The following is a 14,590-nucleotide window of genomic DNA, read 5'->3' on the forward strand; positions in this document are numbered from 1 at the left end:
CTTGAGTCTGGCGCCTTAGACCACCCGGCCATCCTGACAAGATATATTGAGGTGCTATGGCTTCCTCTGGAAATATCATCTACTCGTGGTACTCTATTGATCTATTACCATTGTCAAGGAGCTGTATGAACACTCTGAACCTAGGCCCTTTTGCAAATGCACTTCTTAAAGCATGACCTTGCACCAAGTCATACATTTCAGATCCTTTCTACCAAATCTCCTTGAGCAAAAAAAGTAGAAGATGTCCCAGGTGATCTTCGAGTGTTTGGTTGATCCGGGCGCCACAAACCAGAATCATGTCCTTGTGGCAGACCGCGTGGCCTAATGGATAAGGCGTCTGACTTCGGATCAGAAGGTTGAGGGTTCGAGTCCCTTCGTGGTCGTTTTCTATGCTGCTTTCCAGTTCCTTCCTGTGACCTTCACTCGTAAATTCTTGCTTTAGCCATAACAACATGCTTCTTGCTGGAGGCTTCCAATTTGCTGAAGCCCAGAGCCTCCAAACAGAAGTAAATCATAAAGTGGAAGTAAACCAATTGATTTAAGGGTTTCAAAACACAGTTACATGCCTTGAATTCCGGGATTGATAACTGTCCCATTTGCTTGTGTTCTCAACCAAACTATCAAATCATCAAATGGCTGGTGTCATAACTTAAATATGCCTAAAATGGGAGAGCAACTGAGTATGTGCAGAGCAGGTTGAAACAGCGTATTACTGGATTTCAAAGTGTATAGAAGCATATTTTTTAATGTTTTACATGAGTATATATGCAAAATGGGACAACCGGAAGAGATGTAGCAGGACTTACTTTTCTGACTAAAGTTGCACTTTAAATGACAGATTTAACAGCATGGTCTAGCAGATTTTCCTCAAGAATTTGATCTTTATGTAGGATGTGCAAAGTTTTTGGATTTTTTTTCATGTTTTTTTGTCGGTGACATGGTAGCATGAAAACACAGCGGGAGTGGTGATTGTAGTTCAAGCTAAATGTGTAAACAGATTGTCAGAAGTGGGATTTGAACCCACGCCTCCATTTGGAGACCAGAACACCCATACAATGTGAAGAAACAGCTCTTGAGTCTGGCGCCTTAGACCACTCGGCCATCCTGACAAGATATATTGAGGTGCTATGGCTTCCTCTGGAAATATCATCTACTCGTGGTACTCTATTGATCTATTACCATTGTCAAGGAGCTGTATGAACACTCTGAACCTAGGCCCTTTTGCAAATGCACTTCTTAAAGCATGACCTTGCACCAAGTCATACATTTCAGATCCTTTCTACCAAATCTCCTTGAGCAAAAAATGTAGAAGATGTCCCAGGTGATCTTCGAGTGTTTGGTTGATCCGGGCGCCACAAACCGGAATCATGTCCTTGTGGCAGACCGCGTGGCCTAATGGATAAGGCGTCTGACTTCGGATCAGAAGATTGAGGGTTCGAGTCCCTTCGTGGTCGTTTTCTATGCTGCTTTCCAGTTCCTTCCTGTGACCTTCACTCGTAAATTCTTGCTTTAGCCATAACAACGTGCTTCTTGCTGGAGGCTTCCAATTTGCTGAAGCCCAGAGCCTCCAAACAGAAGTAAATCATAAAGTGGAAGTAAACCAATTGATTTAAGGGTTTCAAAACACAGTTACATGCCTTGAATCCCGGGATTGATAACTGTCCCATTTGCTTGTGTTCTCAACCAAACTATCAAATCATCAAATGGCTGGTGTCATAACTTAAATATGCCTAAAATGGGAGAGCAACTGAGTATGTGCAGAGCAGGTTGAAACAGCGTATTACTGGATTTCAAAGTGTATAGAAGCATATTTTTTAATGTTTTACATGAGTATATATGCAAAATGGGACAACCGGAAGAGATGTAGCAGGACTTACTTTTCTGACTAAAGTTGCACTTTAAATGACAGATTTAACAGCATGGTCTAGCAGATTTTCCTCAAGAATTTGATCTTTATGTAGGATGTGCAAAGTTTTTGGATTTTTTTTCATGTTTTTTTGTCGGTGACATGGTAGCATGAAAACACAGCGGGAGTGGTGATTGTAGTTCAAGCTAAATGTGTAAACAGATTGTCAGAAGTGGGATTTGAACCCACGCCTCCATTTGGAGACCAGAACACCCACACAATGTGAAGAAACAGCTCTTGAGTCTGGCGCCTTAGACCACTCGGCCATCCTGACAAGATATATTGAGGTGCTATGGCTTCCTCTGGAAATATCATCTACTCGTGGTACTCTATTGATCTATTACCATTGTCAAGGAGCTGTATGAACACTCTGAACCTAGGCCCTTTTGCAAATGCACTTCTTAAAGCATGACCTTGCACCAAGTCATACATTTCAGATCCTTTCTACCAAATCTCCTTGAGCAAAAAAAGTAGAAGATGTCCCAGGTGATCTTCGAGTGTTTGGTTGATCCGGGCGCCACAAACCAGAATCATGTCCTTGTGGCAGACCGCGTGGCCTAATGGATAAGGCGTCTGACTTCGGATCAGAAGATTGAGGGTTTGAGTCCCTTCGTGGTCGTTTTCTATGCTGCTTTCCAGTTCCTTCCTGTGACCTTCACTCGTAAATTCTTGCTTTAGCCATAACAACGTGCTTCTTGCTGGAGGCTTCCAATTTGCTGAAGCCCAGAGCCTCCAAACAGAAGTAAATCATAAAGTGGAAGTAAACCAATTGATTTAAGGGTTTCAAAACACAGTTACATGCCTTGAATCCCGGGATTGATAACTGTCCCATTTGCTTGTGTTCTCAACCAAACTATCAAATCATCAAATGGCTGGTGTCATAACTTAAATATGCCTAAAATGGGAGAGCAACTGAGTATGTGCAGAGCAGGTTGAAACAGCGTATTACTGGATTTCAAAGTGTATAGAAGCATATTTTTTAATGTTTTACATGAGTATATATGCAAAATGGGACAACCGGAAGAGATGTAGCAGGACTTACTTTTCTGACTAAAGTGTCACTTTAAATGACAGATTTAACAGCATGGTCTAGCAGATTTTCCTCAAGAATTTGATCTTTATGTAGGATGTGCAAAGTTTTTGGATTTTTTTTCATGTTTTTTTGTCGGTGACATGGTAGCATGAAAACACAGCGGTAGTGGTGATTGTAGTTCAAGCTAAATGTGTAAACAGATTGTCAGAAGTGGGATTTGAACCCACGCCTCCATTTGGAGACCAGAACACCCACACAATGTGAAGAAACAGCTCTTGAGTCTGGCGCCTTAGACCACTCGGCCATCCTGACAAGATATATTGAGGTGCTATGGCTTCCTCTGGAAATATCATCTACTCGTGGTACTCTATTGATCTATTACCATTGTCAAGGAGCTGTATGAACACTCTGAACCTAGGCCCTTTTGCAAATGCACTTCTTAAAGCATGACCTTGCACCAAGTCATACATTTCAGATCCTTTCTACCAAATCTCCTTGAGCAAAAAAAGTAGAAGATGTCCCAGGTGATCTTCGAGTGTTTGGTTGATCCGGGCGCCACAAACCAGAATCATGTCCTTGTGGCAGACCGCGTGGCCTAATGGATAAGGCGTCTGACTTCGGATCAGAAGATTGAGGGTTCGAGTCCCTTCGTGGTCGTTCTCTATGCTGCTTTCCAGTTCCTTCCTGTGACCTTCACTCGTAAATTCTTGCTTTAGCCATAACAACGTGCTTCTTGCTGGAGGCTTCCAATTTGCTGAAGCCCAGAGCCTCCAAACAGAAGTAAATCATAAAGTGGAAGTAAACCAATTGATTTAAGGGTTTCAAAACACAGTTACATGCCTGGAATCCCGGGATTGATAACTGTCCCATTTGCTTGTGTTCTCAACCAAACTATCAAATCATCAAATGGCTGGTGTCATAACTTAAATATGCCTAAAATGGGAGAGCAACTGAGTATGTGCAGAGCAGGTTGAAACAGCGTATTACTGGATTTCAAAGTGTATAGAAGCATATTTTTAAATGTTTTACGTGAGTATATATGCAAAATGGGACAACCGGAAGAGATGTAGCAGGACTTACTTTTCTGACTAAAGTTGCACTTTAAATGACAGATTTAACAGCATGGTCTAGCAGATTTTCCTCAAGAATTTGATCTTTATGTAGGATGTGCAAAGTTTTTGGATTTTTTTTCATGTTTTTTTGTCGGTGACATGGTAGCATGAAAACACAGCGGGAGTGGTGATTGTAGTTCAAGCTAAATGTGTAAACAGATTGTCAGAAGTGGGATTTGAACCCACGACTCCATTTGGAGACCAGAACACCCACACAATGTGAAGAAACAGCTCTTGAGTCTGGCGCCTTAGACCACTCGGCCATCCTGACAAGATATATTGAGGTGCTATGGCTTCCTCTGGAAATATCATCTACTCGTGGTACTCTATTGATCTATTACCATTGTCAAGGAGCTGTATGAACACTCTGAACCTAGGCCCTTTTGCAAATGCACTTCTTAAAGCATGACCTTGCACCAAGTCATACATTTCAGATCCTTTCTACCAAATCTCCTTGAGCAAAAAAAGTAGAAGATGTCCCAGGTGATCTTCGAGTGTTTGGTTGATCCGGGCGCCACAAACCAGAATCATGTCCTTGTGGCAGACCGCGTGGCCTAATGGATAAGGCGTCTGACTTCGGATCAGAAGATTGAGGGTTCGAGTCCCTTCGTGGTCGTTCTCTATGCTGCTTTCCAGTTCCTTCCTGTGACCTTCACTCGTAAATTCTTGCTTTAGCCATAACAACGTGCTTCTTGCTGGAGGCTTCCAATTTGCTGAAGCCCAGAGCCTCCAAACAGAAGTAAATCATAAAGTGGAAGTAAACCAATTGATTTAAGGGTTTCAAAACACAGTTACATGCCTGGAATCCCGGGATTGATAACTGTCCCATTTGCTTGTGTTCTCAACCAAACTATCAAATCATCAAATGGCTGGTGTCATAACTTAAATATGCCTAAAATGGGAGAGCAACTGAGTATGTGCAGAGCAGGTTGAAACAGCGTATTACTGGATTTCAAAGTGTATAGAAGCATATTTTTAAATGTTTTACGTGAGTATATATGCAAAATGGGACAACCGGAAGAGATGTAGCAGGACTTACTTTTCTGACTAAAGTTGCACTTTAAATGACAGATTTAACAGCATGGTCTAGCAGATTTTCCTCAAGAATTTGATCTTTATGTAGGATGTGCAAAGTTTTTGGATTTTTTTTCATGTTTTTTTGTCGGTGACATGGTAGCATGAAAACACAGCGGGAGTGGTGATTGTAGTTCAAGCTAAATGTGTAAACAGATTGTCAGAAGTGGGATTTGAACCCACGACTCCATTTGGAGACCAGAACACCCACACAATGTGAAGAAACAGCTCTTGAGTCTGGCGCCTTAGACCACTCGGCCATCCTGACAAGATATATTGAGGTGCTATGGCTTCCTCTGGAAATATCATCTACTCGTGGTACTCTATTGATCTATTACTATTGTCAAGGAGCTGTATGAACACTCTGAACCTAGGCCCTTTTGCAAATGCACTTCTTAAAGCATGACCTTGCACCAAGTCATACATTTCAGATCCTTTCTACCAAATCTCCTTGAGCAAAAAAAGTAGAAGATGTCCCAGGTGATCTTCGACTGTTTGGTTGATCCGGGCGCCACAAACCAGAATCATGTCCTTGTGGCAGACCGCGTGGCCTAATGGATAAAGCGTCTGACTTCGGATCAGAAGATTGAGGGTTCGAGTCCCTTCGTGGTCGTTTTCTATGCTGCTTTCCAGTTCCTTCCTGTGACCTTCACTCGTAAATTCTTGCTTTAGCCATAACAACGTGCTTCTTGCTGGAGGCTTCCAATTTGCTGAAGCCCAGAGCCTCCAAACAGAAGTAAATCATAAAGTGGAAGTAAACCAATTGATTTAAGGGTTTCAAAACACAGTTACATGCCTTGAATCCCGGGATTGATAACTGTCCCATTTGCTTGTGTTCTCAACCAAACTATCAAATCATCAAATGGCTGGTGTCATAACTTAAATATGCCTAAAATGGGAGAGCAACTGAGTATGTGCAGAGCAGGTTGAAACAGCGTATTACTGGATTTCAAAGTGTATAGAAGCATATTTTTTAATGTTTTACATGAGTATATATGCAAAATGGGACAACCGGAAGAGATGTAGCAGGACTTACTTTTCTGACTAAAGTGTCACTTTAAATGACAGATTTAACAGCATGGTCTAGCAGATTTTCCTCAAGAATTTGATCTTTATGTAGGATGTGCAAAGTTTTTGGATTTTTTTTCATGTTTTTTTGTCGGTGACATGGTAGCATGAAAACACAGCGGGAGTGGTGATTGTAGTTCAAGCTAAATGTGTAAACTGATTGTCAGAAGTGGGATTTGAACCCACGCCTCCATTTGGAGACCAGAACACCCACACAATGTGAAGAAACAGCTCTTGAGTCTGGCGCCTTAGACCACTCGGCCATCCTGACAAGATATATTGAGGTGCTATGGCTTCCTCTGGAAATATCATCTACTCGTGGTACTCTATTGATCTATTACCATTGTCAAGGAGCTGTATGAACACTCTGAACCTAGGCCCTTTTGCAAATGCACTTCTTAAAGCATGACCTTGCACCAAGTCATACATTTCAGATCCTTTCTACCAAATCTCCTTGAGCAAAAAAAGTAGAAGATGTCCCAGGTGATCTTCGACTGTTTGGTTGATCCGGGCGCCACAAACCAGAATCATGTCCTTGTGGCAGACCGCGTGGCCTAATGGATAAGGCGTAAGGCTTCGGATCAGAAGATTGAGCGTTCGAGTCCTTTCGTGGTTGTTTTCTATGCTGCTTTCCAGTTCCTTCCTGTGACCTTCACTCGTAAATTCTTGCTTTAGCCATAACAACGTGCTTCTTGCTGGAGGCTTCCAATTTGCTGAAGCCCAGAGCCTCCAAACAGAAGTAAATCATAAAGTGGAAGTAAACCAATTGATTTAAGGGTTTCAAAACACAGTTACATGCCTGGAATCCCGGGATTGATAACTGTCCCATTTGCTTGTGTTCTCAACCAAACTATCAAATCATCAAATGGCTGGTGTCATAACTTAAATATGCCTAAAATGGGAGAGCAACTGAGTATGTGCAGAGCAGGTTGAAACAGCGTATTACTGGATTTCAAAGTGTATAGAAGCATATTTTTTAATGTTTTACATGAGTATATATGCAAAATGGGACAACCGGAAGAGATGTAGCAGGACTTACTTTTCTGACTAAAGTGTCACTTTAAATGACAGATTTAACAGCATGGTCTAGCAGATTTTCCTCAAGAATTTGATCTTTATGTAGGATGTGCAAAGTTTTTGGATTTTTTTTCATGTTTTTTTGTCGGTGACATGGTAGCATGAAAACACAGCGGGAGTGGTGATTGTAGTTCAAGCTAAATGTGTAAACAGATTGTCAGAAGTGGGATTTGAACCCACGCCTCCATTTGGAGACCAGAACACCCACACAATGTGAAGAAACAGCTCTTGAGTCTGGCGCCTTAGACCACTCGGCCATCCTGACAAGATATATTGAGGTGCTATGGCTTCCTCTGGAAATATCATCTACTCGTGGTACTCTATTGATCTATTACCATTGTCAAGGAGCTGTATGAACACTCTGAACCTAGGCCCTTTTGCAAATGCACTTCTTAAAGCATGACCTTGCACCAAGTCATACATTTCAGATCCTTTCTACCAAATCTCCTTGAGCAAAAAAAGTAGAAGATGTCCCAGGTGATCTTCGAGTGTTTGGTTGATCCGGGCGCCACAAACCAGAATCATGTCCTTGTGGCAGACCGCGTGGCCTAATGGATAAGGCGTCTGACTTCGGATCAGAAGATTGAGGGTTTGAGTCCCTTCGTGGTCGTTTTCTATGCTGCTTTCCAGTTCCTTCCTGTGACCTTCACTCGTAAATTCTTGCTTTAGCCATAACAACGTGCTTCTTGCTGGAGGCTTCCAATTTGCTGAAGCCCAGAGCCTCCAAACAGAAGTAAATCATAAAGTGGAAGTAAACCAATTGATTTAAGGGTTTCAAAACACAGTTACATGCCTTGAATCCCGGGATTGATAACTGTCCCATTTGCTTGTGTTCTCAACCAAACTATCAAATCATCAAATGGCTGGTGTCATAACTTAAATATGCCTAAAATGGGAGAGCAACTGAGTATGTGCAGAGCAGGTTGAAACAGCGTATTACTGGATTTCAAAGTGTATAGAAGCATATTTTTTAATGTTTTACATGAGTATATATGCAAAATGGGACAACCGGAAGAGATGTAGCAGGACTTACTTTTCTGACTAAAGTGTCACTTTAAATGACAGATTTAACAGCATGGTCTAGCAGATTTTCCTCAAGAATTTGATCTTTATGTAGGATGTGCAAAGTTTTTGGATTTTTTTTCATGTTTTTTTGTCGGTGACATGGTAGCATGAAAACACAGCGGGAGTGGTGATTGTAGTTCAAGCTAAATGTGTAAACAGATTGTCAGAAGTGGGATTTGAACCCACGCCTCCATTTGGAGACCAGAACACCCACACAATGTGAAGAAACAGCTCTTGAGTCTGGCGCCTTAGACCACTCGGCCATCCTGACAAGATATATTGAGGTGCTATGGCTTCCTCTGGAAATATCATCTACTCGTGGTACTCTATTGATCTATTACCATTGTCAAGGAGCTGTATGAACACTCTGAACCTAGGCCCTTTTGCAAATGCACTTCTTAAAGCATGACCTTGCACCAAGTCATACATTTCAGATCCTTTCTACCAAATCTCCTTGAGCAAAAAAAGTAGAAGATGTCCCAGGTGATCTTCGACTGTTTGGTTGATCCGGGCGCCACAAACCAGAATCATGTCCTTGTGGCAGACCGCGTGGCCTAATGGATAAGGCGTAAGGCTTCGGATCAGAAGATTGAGCGTTCGAGTCCTTTCGTGGTTGTTTTCTATGCTGCTTTCCAGTTCCTTCCTGTGACCTTCACTCGTAAATTCTTGCTTTAGCCATAACAACATGCTTCTTGCTGGAGGCTTCCAATTTGCTGAAGCCCAGAGCCTCCAAACAGAAGTAAATCATAAAGTGGAAGTAAACCAATTGATTTAAGGGTTTCAAAACACAGTTACATGCCTGGAATCCCGGGATTGATAACTGTCCCATTTGCTTGTGTTCTCAACCAAACTATCAAATCATCAAATGGCTGGTGTCATAACTTAAATATGCCTAAAATGGGAGAGCAACTGAGTATGTGCAGAGCAGGTTGAAACAGCGTATTACTGGATTTCAAAGTGTATAGAAGCATATTTTTTAATGTTTTACATGAGTATATATGCAAAATGGGACAACCGGAAGAGATGTAGCAGGACTTACTTTTCTGACTAAAGTTGCACTTTAAATGACAGATTTAACAGCATGGTCTAGCAGATTTTCCTCAAGAATTTGATCTTTATGTAGGATGTGCAAAGTTTTTGGATTTTTTTTCATGTTTTTTTGTCGGTGACATGGTAGCATGAAAACACAGCGGGAGTGGTGATTGTAGTTCAAGCTAAATGTGTAAACAGATTGTCAGAAGTGGGATTTGAACCCACGCCTCCATTTGGAGACCAGAACACCCACACAATGTGAAGAAACAGCTCTTGAGTCTGGCGCCTTAGACCACTCGGCCATCCTGACAAGATATATTGAGGTGCTATGGCTTCCTCTGGAAATATCATCTACTCGTGGTACTCTATTGATCTATTACCATTGTCAAGGAGCTGTATGAACACTCTGAACCTAGGCCCTTTTGCAAATGCACTTCTTAAAGCATGACCTTGCACCAAGTCATACATTTCAGATCCTTTCTACCAAATCTCCTTGAGCAAAAAAAGTAGAAGATGTCCCAGGTGATCTTCGACTGTTTGGTTGATCCGGGCGCCACAAACCAGAATCATGTCCTTGTGGCAGACCGCGTGGCCTAATGGATAAGGCGTCTGACTTCGGATCAGAAGATTGAGGGTTCGAGTCCCTTCGTGGTCGTTTTCTATGCTGCTTTCCAGTTCCTTCCTGTGACCTTCACTCGTAAATTCTTGCTTTAGCCATAACAACGTGCTTCTTGCTGGAGGCTTCCAATTTGCTGAAGCCCAGAGCCTCCAAACAGAAGTAAATCATAAAGTGGAAGTAAACCAATTGATTTAAGGGTTTCAAAACACAGTTACATGCCTGGAATCCCGGGATTGATAACTGTCCCATTTGCTTGTGTTCTCAACCAAACTATCAAATCATCAAATGGCTGGTGTCATAACTTAAATATGCCTAAAATGGGAGAGCAACTGAGTATGTGCAGAGCAGGTTGAAACAGCGTATTACTGGATTTCAAAGTGTATAGAAGCATATTTTTTAATGTTTTACATGAGTATATATGCAAAATGGGACAACCGGAAGAGATGTAGCAGGACTTACTTTTCTGACTAAAGTGTCACTTTAAATGACAGATTTAACAGCATGGTCTAGCAGATTTTCCTCAAGAATTTGATCTTTATGTAGGATGTGCAAAGTTTTTGGATTTTTTTTCATGTTTTTTTGTCGGTGACATGGTAGCATGAAAACACAGCGGGAGTGGTGATTGTAGTTCAAGCTAAATGTGTAAACAGATTGTCAGAAGTGGGATTTGAACCCACGCCTCCATTTGGAGACCAGAACACCCACACAATGTGAAGAAACAGCTCTTGAGTCTGGCGCCTTAGACCACCCGGCCATCCTGACAAGATATATTGAGGTGCTATGGCTTCCTCTGGAAATATCATCTACTCGTGGTACTCTATTGATCTATTACCATTGTCAAGGAGCTGTATGAACACTCTGAACCTAGGCCCTTTTGCAAATGCACTTCTTAAAGCATGACCTTGCACCAAGTCATACATTTCAGATCCTTTCTACCAAATCTCCTTGAGCAAAAAAAGTAGAAGATGTCCCAGGTGATCTTCGAGTGTTTGGTTGATCCGGGCGCCACAAACCAGAATCATGTCCTTGTGGCAGACCGCGTGGCCTAATGGATAAGGCGTCTGACTTCGGATCAGAAGGTTGAGGGTTCGAGTCCCTTCGTGGTCGTTTTCTATGCTGCTTTCCAGTTCCTTCCTGTGACCTTCACTCGTAAATTCTTGCTTTAGCCATAACAACATGCTTCTTGCTGGAGGCTTCCAATTTGCTGAAGCCCAGAGCCTCCAAACAGAAGTAAATCATAAAGTGGAAGTAAACCAATTGATTTAAGGGTTTCAAAACACAGTTACATGCCTTGAATTCCGGGATTGATAACTGTCCCATTTGCTTGTGTTCTCAACCAAACTATCAAATCATCAAATGGCTGGTGTCATAACTTAAATATGCCTAAAATGGGAGAGCAACTGAGTATGTGCAGAGCAGGTTGAAACAGCGTATTACTGGATTTCAAAGTGTATAGAAGCATATTTTTTAATGTTTTACATGAGTATATATGCAAAATGGGACAACCGGAAGAGATGTAGCAGGACTTACTTTTCTGACTAAAGTTGCACTTTAAATGACAGATTTAACAGCATGGTCTAGCAGATTTTCCTCAAGAATTTGATCTTTATGTAGGATGTGCAAAGTTTTTGGATTTTTTTTCATGTTTTTTTGTCGGTGACATGGTAGCATGAAAACACAGCGGGAGTGGTGATTGTAGTTCAAGCTAAATGTGTAAACAGATTGTCAGAAGTGGGATTTGAACCCACGCCTCCATTTGGAGACCAGAACACCCATACAATGTGAAGAAACAGCTCTTGAGTCTGGCGCCTTAGACCACTCGGCCATCCTGACAAGATATATTGAGGTGCTATGGCTTCCTCTGGAAATATCATCTACTCGTGGTACTCTATTGATCTATTACCATTGTCAAGGAGCTGTATGAACACTCTGAACCTAGGCCCTTTTGCAAATGCACTTCTTAAAGCATGACCTTGCACCAAGTCATACATTTCAGATCCTTTCTACCAAATCTCCTTGAGCAAAAAATGTAGAAGATGTCCCAGGTGATCTTCGAGTGTTTGGTTGATCCGGGCGCCACAAACCGGAATCATGTCCTTGTGGCAGACCGCGTGGCCTAATGGATAAGGCGTCTGACTTCGGATCAGAAGATTGAGGGTTCGAGTCCCTTCGTGGTCGTTTTCTATGCTGCTTTCCAGTTCCTTCCTGTGACCTTCACTCGTAAATTCTTGCTTTAGCCATAACAACGTGCTTCTTGCTGGAGGCTTCCAATTTGCTGAAGCCCAGAGCCTCCAAACAGAAGTAAATCATAAAGTGGAAGTAAACCAATTGATTTAAGGGTTTCAAAACACAGTTACATGCCTTGAATCCCGGGATTGATAACTGTCCCATTTGCTTGTGTTCTCAACCAAACTATCAAATCATCAAATGGCTGGTGTCATAACTTAAATATGCCTAAAATGGGAGAGCAACTGAGTATGTGCAGAGCAGGTTGAAACAGCGTATTACTGGATTTCAAAGTGTATAGAAGCATATTTTTTAATGTTTTACATGAGTATATATGCAAAATGGGACAACCGGAAGAGATGTAGCAGGACTTACTTTTCTGACTAAAGTTGCACTTTAAATGACAGATTTAACAGCATGGTCTAGCAGATTTTCCTCAAGAATTTGATCTTTATGTAGGATGTGCAAAGTTTTTGGATTTTTTTTCATGTTTTTTTGTCGGTGACATGGTAGCATGAAAACACAGCGGGAGTGGTGATTGTAGTTCAAGCTAAATGTGTAAACAGATTGTCAGAAGTGGGATTTGAACCCACGCCTCCATTTGGAGACCAGAACACCCACACAATGTGAAGAAACAGCTCTTGAGTCTGGCGCCTTAGACCACTCGGCCATCCTGACAAGATATATTGAGGTGCTATGGCTTCCTCTGGAAATATCATCTACTCGTGGTACTCTATTGATCTATTACCATTGTCAAGGAGCTGTATGAACACTCTGAACCTAGGCCCTTTTGCAAATGCACTTCTTAAAGCATGACCTTGCACCAAGTCATACATTTCAGATCCTTTCTACCAAATCTCCTTGAGCAAAAAAAGTAGAAGATGTCCCAGGTGATCTTCGAGTGTTTGGTTGATCCGGGCGCCACAAACCAGAATCATGTCCTTGTGGCAGACCGCGTGGCCTAATGGATAAGGCGTCTGACTTCGGATCAGAAGATTGAGGGTTTGAGTCCCTTCGTGGTCGTTTTCTATGCTGCTTTCCAGTTCCTTCCTGTGACCTTCACTCGTAAATTCTTGCTTTAGCCATAACAACGTGCTTCTTGCTGGAGGCTTCCAATTTGCTGAAGCCCAGAGCCTCCAAACAGAAGTAAATCATAAAGTGGAAGTAAACCAATTGATTTAAGGGTTTCAAAACACAGTTACATGCCTTGAATCCCGGGATTGATAACTGTCCCATTTGCTTGTGTTCTCAACCAAACTATCAAATCATCAAATGGCTGGTGTCATAACTTAAATATGCCTAAAATGGGAGAGCAACTGAGTATGTGCAGAGCAGGTTGAAACAGCGTATTACTGGATTTCAAAGTGTATAGAAGCATATTTTTTAATGTTTTACATGAGTATATATGCAAAATGGGACAACCGGAAGAGATGTAGCAGGACTTACTTTTCTGACTAAAGTGTCACTTTAAATGACAGATTTAACAGCATGGTCTAGCAGATTTTCCTCAAGAATTTGATCTTTATGTAGGATGTGCAAAGTTTTTGGATTTTTTTTCATGTTTTTTTGTCGGTGACATGGTAGCATGAAAACACAGCGGTAGTGGTGATTGTAGTTCAAGCTAAATGTGTAAACAGATTGTCAGAAGTGGGATTTGAACCCACGCCTCCATTTGGAGACCAGAACACCCACACAATGTGAAGAAACAGCTCTTGAGTCTGGCGCCTTAGACCACTCGGCCATCCTGACAAGATATATTGAGGTGCTATGGCTTCCTCTGGAAATATCATCTACTCGTGGTACTCTATTGATCTATTACCATTGTCAAGGAGCTGTATGAACACTCTGAACCTAGGCCCTTTTGCAAATGCACTTCTTAAAGCATGACCTTGCACCAAGTCATACATTTCAGATCCTTTCTACCAAATCTCCTTGAGCAAAAAAAGTAGAAGATGTCCCAGGTGATCTTCGAGTGTTTGGTTGATCCGGGCGCCACAAACCAGAATCATGTCCTTGTGGCAGACCGCGTGGCCTAATGGATAAGGCGTCTGACTTCGGATCAGAAGATTGAGGGTTCGAGTCCCTTCGTGGTCGTTCTCTATGCTGCTTTCCAGTTCCTTCCTGTGACCTTCACTCGTAAATTCTTGCTTTAGCCATAACAACGTGCTTCTTGCTGGAGGCTTCCAATTTGCTGAAGCCCAGAGCCTCCAAACAGAAGTAAATCATAAAGTGGAAGTAAACCAATTGATTTAAGGGTTTCAAAACACAGTTACATGCCTGGAATCCCGGGATTGATAACTGTCCCATTTGCTTGTGTTCTCAACCAAACTATCAAATCATCAAATGGCTGGTGTCATAACTTAAATATGCCTAAAATG

General features: G+C 41.9%; 18 non-coding genes across 18 annotated transcripts; 8 read left to right on the plus strand and 10 right to left on the minus strand.

Moving 5' to 3' along the window:
* The first annotated feature begins 310 nt into the window (after window positions 1-310).
* On the plus strand, window positions 311-383 carry TRNAR-UCG (transfer RNA arginine (anticodon UCG)). Its single transcript has one exon. It is a non-coding gene; the product is annotated as a tRNA-Arg (tRNA).
* Window positions 384-999: 616 nt separating this feature from the next.
* On the minus strand, window positions 1,000-1,109 carry TRNAL-CAA (transfer RNA leucine (anticodon CAA)). Its single transcript has 2 exons — window positions 1,072-1,109; window positions 1,000-1,045 (listed from the first exon to the last, which is right to left on the minus strand). It is a non-coding gene; the product is annotated as a tRNA-Leu (tRNA).
* Window positions 1,110-1,381: 272 nt separating this feature from the next.
* On the plus strand, window positions 1,382-1,454 carry TRNAR-UCG (transfer RNA arginine (anticodon UCG)). Its single transcript has one exon. It is a non-coding gene; the product is annotated as a tRNA-Arg (tRNA).
* A 616-nt stretch (window positions 1,455-2,070) lies between these two features.
* On the minus strand, window positions 2,071-2,180 carry TRNAL-CAA (transfer RNA leucine (anticodon CAA)). The gene is made up of 2 exons: window positions 2,143-2,180; window positions 2,071-2,116 (listed from the first exon to the last, which is right to left on the minus strand). It is a non-coding gene; the product is annotated as a tRNA-Leu (tRNA).
* A 961-nt stretch (window positions 2,181-3,141) lies between these two features.
* TRNAL-CAA (transfer RNA leucine (anticodon CAA)) lies at window positions 3,142-3,251 on the minus strand. Its single transcript has 2 exons — window positions 3,214-3,251; window positions 3,142-3,187 (listed from the first exon to the last, which is right to left on the minus strand). It is a non-coding gene; the product is annotated as a tRNA-Leu (tRNA).
* Window positions 3,252-3,523: 272 nt separating this feature from the next.
* Window positions 3,524-3,596, plus strand: TRNAR-UCG (transfer RNA arginine (anticodon UCG)). Its single transcript has one exon. It is a non-coding gene; the product is annotated as a tRNA-Arg (tRNA).
* A 998-nt stretch (window positions 3,597-4,594) lies between these two features.
* TRNAR-UCG (transfer RNA arginine (anticodon UCG)) lies at window positions 4,595-4,667 on the plus strand. The gene has a single exon. It is a non-coding gene; the product is annotated as a tRNA-Arg (tRNA).
* A 1,687-nt stretch (window positions 4,668-6,354) lies between these two features.
* TRNAL-CAA (transfer RNA leucine (anticodon CAA)) lies at window positions 6,355-6,464 on the minus strand. Its single transcript has 2 exons — window positions 6,427-6,464; window positions 6,355-6,400 (listed from the first exon to the last, which is right to left on the minus strand). It is a non-coding gene; the product is annotated as a tRNA-Leu (tRNA).
* A 961-nt stretch (window positions 6,465-7,425) lies between these two features.
* On the minus strand, window positions 7,426-7,535 carry TRNAL-CAA (transfer RNA leucine (anticodon CAA)). Its single transcript has 2 exons — window positions 7,498-7,535; window positions 7,426-7,471 (listed from the first exon to the last, which is right to left on the minus strand). It is a non-coding gene; the product is annotated as a tRNA-Leu (tRNA).
* A 961-nt stretch (window positions 7,536-8,496) lies between these two features.
* On the minus strand, window positions 8,497-8,606 carry TRNAL-CAA (transfer RNA leucine (anticodon CAA)). The gene is made up of 2 exons: window positions 8,569-8,606; window positions 8,497-8,542 (listed from the first exon to the last, which is right to left on the minus strand). It is a non-coding gene; the product is annotated as a tRNA-Leu (tRNA).
* Window positions 8,607-9,567: 961 nt separating this feature from the next.
* Window positions 9,568-9,677, minus strand: TRNAL-CAA (transfer RNA leucine (anticodon CAA)). Its single transcript has 2 exons — window positions 9,640-9,677; window positions 9,568-9,613 (listed from the first exon to the last, which is right to left on the minus strand). It is a non-coding gene; the product is annotated as a tRNA-Leu (tRNA).
* Window positions 9,678-9,949: 272 nt separating this feature from the next.
* On the plus strand, window positions 9,950-10,022 carry TRNAR-UCG (transfer RNA arginine (anticodon UCG)). The gene has a single exon. It is a non-coding gene; the product is annotated as a tRNA-Arg (tRNA).
* Window positions 10,023-11,020: 998 nt separating this feature from the next.
* TRNAR-UCG (transfer RNA arginine (anticodon UCG)) lies at window positions 11,021-11,093 on the plus strand. The gene has a single exon. It is a non-coding gene; the product is annotated as a tRNA-Arg (tRNA).
* Window positions 11,094-11,709: 616 nt separating this feature from the next.
* Window positions 11,710-11,819, minus strand: TRNAL-CAA (transfer RNA leucine (anticodon CAA)). The gene is made up of 2 exons: window positions 11,782-11,819; window positions 11,710-11,755 (listed from the first exon to the last, which is right to left on the minus strand). It is a non-coding gene; the product is annotated as a tRNA-Leu (tRNA).
* A 272-nt stretch (window positions 11,820-12,091) lies between these two features.
* TRNAR-UCG (transfer RNA arginine (anticodon UCG)) lies at window positions 12,092-12,164 on the plus strand. The gene has a single exon. It is a non-coding gene; the product is annotated as a tRNA-Arg (tRNA).
* A 616-nt stretch (window positions 12,165-12,780) lies between these two features.
* TRNAL-CAA (transfer RNA leucine (anticodon CAA)) lies at window positions 12,781-12,890 on the minus strand. Its single transcript has 2 exons — window positions 12,853-12,890; window positions 12,781-12,826 (listed from the first exon to the last, which is right to left on the minus strand). It is a non-coding gene; the product is annotated as a tRNA-Leu (tRNA).
* A 961-nt stretch (window positions 12,891-13,851) lies between these two features.
* On the minus strand, window positions 13,852-13,961 carry TRNAL-CAA (transfer RNA leucine (anticodon CAA)). The gene is made up of 2 exons: window positions 13,924-13,961; window positions 13,852-13,897 (listed from the first exon to the last, which is right to left on the minus strand). It is a non-coding gene; the product is annotated as a tRNA-Leu (tRNA).
* Window positions 13,962-14,233: 272 nt separating this feature from the next.
* On the plus strand, window positions 14,234-14,306 carry TRNAR-UCG (transfer RNA arginine (anticodon UCG)). Its single transcript has one exon. It is a non-coding gene; the product is annotated as a tRNA-Arg (tRNA).
* The last annotated feature ends 284 nt before the right edge of the window (window positions 14,307-14,590 follow it).

Source organism: Lithobates pipiens, unplaced genomic scaffold (genome assembly GCF_037356315.1).
Source record: "Lithobates pipiens isolate NorthernLeopardFrog02 unplaced genomic scaffold, aLitPip1_a1.2 Scaffold_1, whole genome shotgun sequence".
Classification (NCBI taxonomy): Eukaryota; Metazoa; Chordata; class Amphibia; order Anura; family Ranidae; genus Lithobates; species Lithobates pipiens.